Here is a 9,149-nt window from a genome sequence, read left to right as displayed (position 1 = left end):
ACTTACATGTTGATGTTTCATATTTTATGTACTGTTGATGTTTTTGGTACGAGCTTACTAAGCTTTTGAAAGCTTACTTTGTGTATGTTTGCATTGTTTTATAGATATCGACGCTACTGGAAGCTCGAGGATCTTCAAGGATTGTCACCACACTATCGAACCTCATTTTGGTAATTTTGAAAATGTATATTTTTAAAGTATGGCATGTATAGGCTAGTAGTTGTGGGATCATGTTTTGTGATGTATATACTTAGCCATGTGATTTAGCTAGTTGGTGTTTAAACTTATAATTCATAATGGCTTATGGTATGTGATGTTAATATGCAATTGTGGTATGTTATAGTAGGTAAGTTTTGGTAAGTTTAGTTTGAGATTGAATGATGTATGGAAGGAAATGTTTTGGTATGATCTTATCTTATGTTGGCATGAATTGGTGAGGTTTATAAGTAGGAAAATGGTTGATATTGTTATGATATAAATGATGAATATTTTGACATAAAATTGGCTGAAATGGTGATGCATATATGCTTGTTTCTTTGCTTGTCGGTTGACCCAAATTTGGGGTGGCAAATTGGATATTCAAATGGCCTATTTTTGTCCACACGGGTAGAGACACGGGCGTGTGTCTCAGCGGTGTGTGTCACACGGCTATGTTGCACAGTCGTGTGTCCCCTGGGGTACCCTACAATTGTAAGTCAGGCCTGAACACAGCCAACGTACACGGGCGTGTGGCTAGTCGTGTCGCCCAAGTCAAAGTCGACCAGAGCTAAGGCACACGTGCGTGTCTTGTAGCCGTGTGATCAAGTCAGTAGCTATGCATGTTTTGCTACAGCTTAGACACACTAGTGTGTCTAAGTCCGTGTGAGGCACATGGCCTGTTCACACGGTTGTGTGACCTTTTAAAAGTTGAAAATTTTTATAAGTTCTGAAACTTTCATATGTTATCGAATTGATCCTGAAAGCATGTTTTAGACTTCGTACGATCGTTTAAAGTTCATGTTGAATATGAATGATCTATGTTTATTGAAATGATAGGATACTTGATTTTTGATGGTTTTGATCTGTGTTATGAGTCCGGTAATGCCTCTTAACCTATTCCGACGACGGTTACGAGATAGGGGTGTTACATTTTAATTAGTATCAGAGCTATGGTTTAGTCGATTTCTCAGACTACCATAGTGTTTGTGAGTCTAGCTATGCATGCCATATTTATGAACTGCGATAGTGTGATGAATCCTGACATTGAAATGTGCTTTTATATAGAAAATGGATCCCGAAAGAGCTGTAACAAACGATGTTGAAAGCAATGCGCCTGCTCCTGTGCAAGGGACGATGCAAGCTAATTCTCGACCGGCTACAAGTAGCCGTGATGGTGAGGATTACAAGCCTTCTATCAGATGATGAATGATTGGTTCACCCAATATATTAGAACCAATCCAGCTGTACAATAATCTCCACCCCCGGTTAATCCTCCTCAAGCTCCTGTTATGCCACCAATGAATCAGGTTCAGTTAATTAGACCACTAGCTGATAAGATTAGAAAATATGGTGCTGAAGAGTTCCGAGCTACAACGAGCGATAATGTTGAAAAAGATGAGTTCTGGTTAGAGAATACAATAAGAGTGCTTAATATATTGTCTTTGTGTCTATAAGAATGCATTAAGTGTGCTATTTCCCTTTTGAGAGATACGGCGTACCATTGGTGGAAGGCTTTAACATTTGTGGTTCCGAGTGAACGGGTTACTTGGGATTTCTTTCAAACTAAACTCCGTAAGAAATATATCAGTTAGAGATTCATTGATCAGAAATGCAAAGAGTTTCTCGAGCTTAAACAAGGTCGTATGTCTGGCACAGAATACGAGTGGGAATTTGTAAGGTTGAGTTAGTATGCCCTAGAATGTGTATCTTTAGAAGCAATAATGTGCAAAAGATTTGAAGATGGTTTGAACGAGGATATTCGTTTGTTAGTCAAGATTCTGGAAATCAAAGAATTTGTTGTACTAGTGGAACGAGCATGTAAAGCTGAAGATCTTGGGAAAGAGAAAAGAAAAGCTAATTTTAAAGCTAGAGAGGTATGAAAGAGATCATCGGGCAAATCATTTCATTCTGGATCAAAGAAGTTTAGAGATTATAGTAGTCGTTCAAAGACTAGTGTGGGACATTTGAATAGAGGTTGTGTTAGATCGCAATTGAATTTCAAATCTTCAGCTACGTCTGTTGCCAGTGTTGATAGTGCAAAGAATGAAAAGCCTGAGTGTGATCAATGTCGAAGATGACATTTCAGAGAATGTTGGGGAAAAAGTAATAACCGAGCTTGTTATAATTGTGGTCCAATAAATCATTTTATAAAAGATTGCCCAGATTTAGCTAAAAAAGATAATTTTCAGAATCTGAGGCAGAGTGGTATTTCTTCTCGTAGTAGACCTAGAAATTTGAGAAATATAAACGATAGTCAAAGAGGAACAAAGGACACAGCTGTTAGATCTAAGGCTCGTGCACCTGCCAGAGCCTATGCTATCCGAACTCGTGAGGAAGGTTTATCGCCAGATGTAATTATGGGTACATTTATACTCTATGATACTTATGTGATTGCTTTGATAGATCCTGGATCGACACATTCGTATATATGAATGAACTTAGTGAACAATAAGACTTTTCCTGTAGAGTCTACTGAATTTGTAATTAGACTTTTCCAGACATTTGTTTTCGGCTAATCTGGTGTTGTTACCTTTTGATGAATTTAATGTAATTCTGCGTATGGATTGGTTTACTTTGCATGATGCTGTGGTGAACTACTAATGGAAAACTATTGATTTGAGATGCAAAAATGACGAAATAGTTAGAATTGAATCTAGTGATTTAAATGGATTATCTATTGTAATATCTTCGATGAAAGCTTTAAGTATTATGAGAAAGGGTTATGAAGCTTATTTTACATATGTGATTGATTCGAGAGTGTCACAAAAGAAAGTTGAATCAATGCCAGTTGTGTGTGAGTTCCCTTATTTTTTTCCTGAAGAACTTCCGGGATTACCTTCGGTTAGAGAGGTAGAATATGGTATTGAATTGGTACCTAGTACTACTCCAATTTCAATAGCTCTGTACAAAATCGCTCCGACCGAATTAAAAGAATTAAAGTCTCAGTTGCAAGAGTTGACCGATAGAGGATTTGCTAGACCGAGTTTCTCACCTTGGGGTGCTCTAGTTCTATTTGTGAGAAAGAAAGATGGGACGATGAGAATGTCTATCGATTATCGTCAGTTGAATAAAGTGACTATCAAGAATAAATATCCTTTACCCCGAATCGATGATTTGTTTGATCAGTTGAAAGGAGTTGCTGTGTTTTTGAAAATAGATTTGAGATCAGGCTATTATAAGTTGCGAGTGAAAGACTCAGATATTCTAAAAACTAGTTTCAAAACAAGGTACGGCCACTATGAATTCTTAGTTATGCCTTTTGGATTGACTAATGCACCTACTATCTTTATGGATTAGATGAATAGAATTTTCAGATTGTATTTAGATCAATTTGTTGTATTTATTGATGACATATTAATTTATTCACGTGATGAATCTGAACATGCCGAGCATTTGAGATTAGTGCTACATGTTTTGCGAGATAAGCAGTTGTATGTGAAATTCAGTAAATGTGAGTTTTGGTTACGAGAAGCTGGTTTCCTGGGTCATATTGTATCAGCATCTGGTATCCGAGTTGATCCGAGCAAAATTTCAGCTATTCTGGATTGGAAACCTCCGAGGAATGTCTCTGAAGTCCGTAGTTTTCTGGGACTTGCTGGTTATTATAGAAGATTTGTGAAAGGTTTTTCGATGATTGCAACTCCATTGACAAAACTGCTACAGAAAGATGTCAAGTTTGAGTGGTCTGAAAAGTGTCAAAACAGCTTTGATCAGTTGAAAACCTGGTTGACTGAAGCTCCACTATTGGCACAACCTGAATTGGGTAAAGAATTTGTAATCTACAGTGATGCTTCATTGATTGGTTTGGGATGTGTTTTGATGCAAGAAGACAAAGTCATTGCTTATGCTTCGAGACAGTTGAAGCCGTACGAAAAGAACTATCGACGCACGATCTTTAATTAGTTGCGATTGTGTTTGCTCTAAAGATTTGGCGCCATTACTTCTTCGGTGAGAAGTGTCATGTATACTCTGATCATAAGAGTTTGAAGTATTTGATGACTTAGAAAGATCTGAATCTACGACAGAGAAGATGGTTAGAACTACTAAAAGACTACGAACTTGTGATTGATTATCATCTGGGAAAAGCAAATGTTGTTGATGATGCCTTGAGTTGAAAATTGTTGTTTGCTTTGCATATGATTAATACTTGTTTGGTTTTATCAGATAATGGTTCCGTTTTAGCTGAATTAAAAGCAAGACCTTTGTTTTTACAGTAGATTATCGAAGCTCAAAAGATTGATAATGTGAGTTTAGCTAAACGAACTCAATGCGATGTAGAGTCTAATTCAGAATTCAGAGTTGACAAAGATAATTGTTTGAGATTTCGAGATCGAATTTGTGTTCCGAGAAATCCAGAATTAATTGAAATGATTCTGAGAGAAACTTACAGTAGTCTTTATCTGTGCATCTGGGTAGTACGAAAGTGTATAATGATCTGAAACAACATTATTGGTGGTCCGGAATGAAAAGAGATATCTCTGAATTTGTTTCTAAATGATTGATTTGTCAGTAAGTTAAAGCAAAACATCAGGCGCCATCGGGATTGTTACAACCGATTATGGTTATAGAGTGAAAATGGGATCGAGTGACCATAGACTTTGTTTCAGGTTTGCCCCTATCTCCGAGAAAGAAAGATGCAATTTGGATTGTGGTTGATCGTTTGAAGAAATCAGCTCATTTTATTCCGGTTCGATCCGATTACTCACTTGATAAATTAGCTGAGTTATATATTTCTGAAATTGTGAGATTGTATGGTGTGCCATTATCTATAGTGTCAGGCAAAGATTCGAGATTCACATCACAATTCTAGAAGAAGTTGCAAGATGCTCTGGGTACTAAATTGCATTTCAGTACTACTTTTCATCCGCTAACGGGCGGTAAATCTGAATGAATTATTCAGATACTCGAGGATATGTTGAGATGTTGTATTCTTGAGTTTGAAAGTACGTGGGAACAATATCTACACTTGATTGAATTTGCTTATAAGAACAATTTTCAATCAAGCATTAAAATGACACCCTACGAAGCGTTATATGGTCACAAATGTCGTACACCTTTGTATTGGACTGAACTCAATGAAAATAAAATTCACAGGGTTGACTTGATAAAAGAAACTGAACAGAAAGTGAAAGTGATCTGAGATAGTTTGAAAGCAGCTTCCGATCGTCAGAAATCATATGTGGGTTTGAAAAGAAAAGACATTGAGTTTGAGATCGGTGATAAAGTGTTTTTGAAAGTGTCTCAGTGTAAAAAAGTGTTTTGGTTTGGTAGAAAAGGCAAATTGAGTCCGAGGTTCATCGGGCCATATGAGATTATCTAGCATATTGGGCCGGTAGCTTATAAATTGTTATTGCCACCAGAGTTAGAAAAGATTCATAATGTGTTTCACGTGTCAATGCTTTGACGATACAGATCCGATCCTTCACATGCGATTCCTTCGTCTGAGATAGAGATTTAGTCTGATATGACTTACGAAGAAAATCCAATCCGTATTTTAGCTCGTACGGTTAAAGAGCTGCGAACAAGGAAAATTTCGTTAGTTAGAGTGATGTGGCATCGACATGGTATTGAAGAGGCCACGTGGGAGCCTGAAGATTCTATGAGGCAGCAATATCTGAATTTTTTCAATGTTAAGATTTTCGGGGATGAAAATCCCTAAGGAGAGAAAATTGTAACAGTCCAGTTTAGACCCTAGTTGAAATAGTGGTTTCGTGACCACAAATTCGAGTCAAATTTTTTTTAAATATTATGTTCCATGCTTATGATATGTGAATTATCATTTCGTGTAAAAATTTGGTTATTTGTGTGCTCAATTTGATAAAAGGACCTAATCGCATAAAATGTAAAAGTTGCCTGCTATTTGTTAAAATTTCCTATTTGACTTGGCTTATTAAATGAAAGGTCCTTATGTTGTTATTTGACCATTGAACTTATGAGTGGGAAAAATGGTAAATGATGAATTAATATATGTTTAATAAAACTAAAGCATGAAATTGGCTATTATTCATGTTCCATAGCCGAAAATAGCAAAGAAAATAAAAGAAAAAGAACACCTAGGGTTCAACCATTTCATTCCTTAATTAAGGTATGAGTTTTGTTTGATTTTTGATAATTTCTATGTTTTTCTAATCGTTGCTTCGAGTACTATCTAGCCCATGCCTCAATTTTTGAATTTTTTAATGATTTTGATATATTCCATTGATAAAACTATGAGATTTTTTCTGTTAGTTGATGAATTATGAAAGATATGTTTTGTGTTAACATATGTTGTCTTTGAATTTTTGGTGATTTTGAGTAAAATGGGCTAAATTGTGAAAATGTTATTTTGAGGGACTAAAATGTAAAATAAATGAAATGTGTGAACTGATATGAGAGCTATGACAATTTGGCTAATCTTGTGTGCAAGCAAATTTTTTTATTTTGTGATTTTGTGAATTAGGGACTAAAGTGTCGAAATGTGAAAATGTGAGGGCTAGTTTCCAAAATGCCCTAAATATTGGTGTATGGATTGTTTTGAATGATTTAGTGACTAAAAGGGTTAATTTTGAATACATATAGATCAAGAAAAGAGGAATTCAGAGTACACAGTAATTCAGAGTACAAGGTAAGTTCGTACGTAAAACATGATGTTATAAGTATATTTTGTTGTTTTGATTATACCTAGATTGTATATATATTTGATTTGGATGAATAAGTTGATAAACCAAGGGTATTTGGCACTAAGTGTGCGATTTAAACTAGCTTCGGCTATATAAGGCACTAAGTGTGCGATACCAAAATAGATTCGATTAATTGAGATGGCACTAAGTGTGTGGAATTATTATAGTTTCGGCTAACCTTAAAAGCACTAAGTGTGTGGATGATTAAAGCATTGGTGATCTTCAGAAAATTTTAAAATATCCAATCAAGAGGTGAGAATGAAAACGAATGAATACAGGAATGTTTAGGTAAGTATAATACCTATGTGGTAGATGGTATAATGCATAAAAAGTATATTGAATTTGGTATAAACATATGGATGATGTTGGCATGGACTTGATGAATGAGTTAAGAATATATATGTACCTATGTGTTTATGTTTCATATTTTATGTACTGTTGATGTTTTTGGTATGAGCTTACTAAGCTTTTGAAAGCTTATTTTGTGTATGTTTGCATTGTTTTATTGATATTGACGCTATTGCAAGCTCGAGGATCGTCAAGGATAATCACCACACTATTGAACCTCGTTTTGGTACTTTTGAAAATGTATATTTTTAAAGAATGGCATGTGTAGGCTAGTGGTTGTGGGATCATGTTTTCTGATGTATATATTTAGCCATGTGATTTGGCTAGTTGGTGTTTAAACTCATAATTGATAGTGGCTTATGGTATGTGATGTTAATATGCAATTGTGGTATGTTATAGTAGGTAAGTTTTGGTAAGTTTAGTTTGATGTTGAATGATGTATGGAAGGAAATGTTTTGGTATGATCTTATCTTACGTTGGCATGAATTGGTAAGGTTTATAAGTAGGAAAATGGTTAATATTATTATGATATAAATGATGAATGTTTTGGCATAAAATTGGCTGAAATGGTGATGCATATATGCTTGTTTCTTTGCTTGTAGGTTGACCCAAATTTGGGGTGGCAAATAGGCTATTCAAATAGCCTATTTTTGTCCACATGGGCAGAGACACGGGCATGTGTCTTACCCATGTACAACACACGGCTATGTTGCACGGTCGCGTGTCCCCTGGGGTACCCTACAATTGTAAGTCAGGCCCGAACACAGCCAATGCACATGGGCGTGTGGCTAGTCGTATAGCCCAAGTCAGACTCGACCACGGCAATGGCACATGGGCGTGTCTTGTAGCTGTGTGATCAAGTCAGAAGCTATGCCCTGTTTTGCCACGACATAGACACACGGGCGTGTCTAAGACCGTGTGAGGCACACGGCCAGTTCACACGGGCGTGTGACCTTTTAAAAGTTGAAAATTTTTATAAGTTTTAAAACTCTCATATGTTATCGAATTGATCCTGAAGCATGTTTTAGACTTCGTACGATCATTTAAAGTTCACATTGAATATGAATGATCTATGTTTATTGAAATGATAGGATATTTGATTTTTGATGGTTTTGATCTATGTTATGAGTCCGATAATGCCCCTTAACCTATTCTGGCGACAGTAATGGGATAGGTTTGTTACATTACACTTCTTGTATTGGGGTTATCATTAGCACATTCCACATTTTATACTTAGGTTAGCACATTCCACATTTTATACTTAGGCCATGATATAACCTCATACCATTTTATGCCATAGCCATTCTCAAGTTATTGGGCCTCATTTTACACATCCATTCATGCTAGGCTATACAATCACATCACAAGAAACATTTAAACCTAAACATATATATTTAGTAGGGTTACCACCCGTATCATTATGAGCCACATCTCATGGATGTATACAAAATAAATTAGCATATCTTCAAAAGCCATTTCTTTGGCTAACCAAATGACAGATATAACAAAATGATCAAAAATCCCATACATGCCATTATATCAAAATGAATGTTTCTTTATACCAAAATGGGACTTGTTAATAGTGTGATCAAGTCTCCCACTGTCTTCCAAGCTCCACGAGTCCATGAACTCTAAAAAATAAGGAAAAATGAAATGGGGTAAGAATTGGCGTGCTTAGTAAGTCCATATAACAGGAAAGTAAACTTACCGGTTACTTTAACATACAACCACATTAAATAGGCAATCCATCTAGTATAGAATATTTTCCCTAACGCATGCGCTCAATCATCAAGATTAGACACATAGTAATATATAATAATAAACAATTAGTAGATGAGCTCATCATAACAAAAATCCCAATTCCACTTCTCATACTAATCCCGTTGAACTTCTCAGAATTTCGATGGATAATCTTTAGTACACTAATGGCGTACTAAATCATTT

The sequence above is a fragment of the Gossypium hirsutum genome, chromosome A03 (genome assembly GCF_007990345.1).
Source record: "Gossypium hirsutum isolate 1008001.06 chromosome A03, Gossypium_hirsutum_v2.1, whole genome shotgun sequence".
NCBI classification, from domain to species: Eukaryota; Viridiplantae; Streptophyta; class Magnoliopsida; order Malvales; family Malvaceae; genus Gossypium; species Gossypium hirsutum.
Note: the sequence above shows the minus strand (reverse complement) of the source record.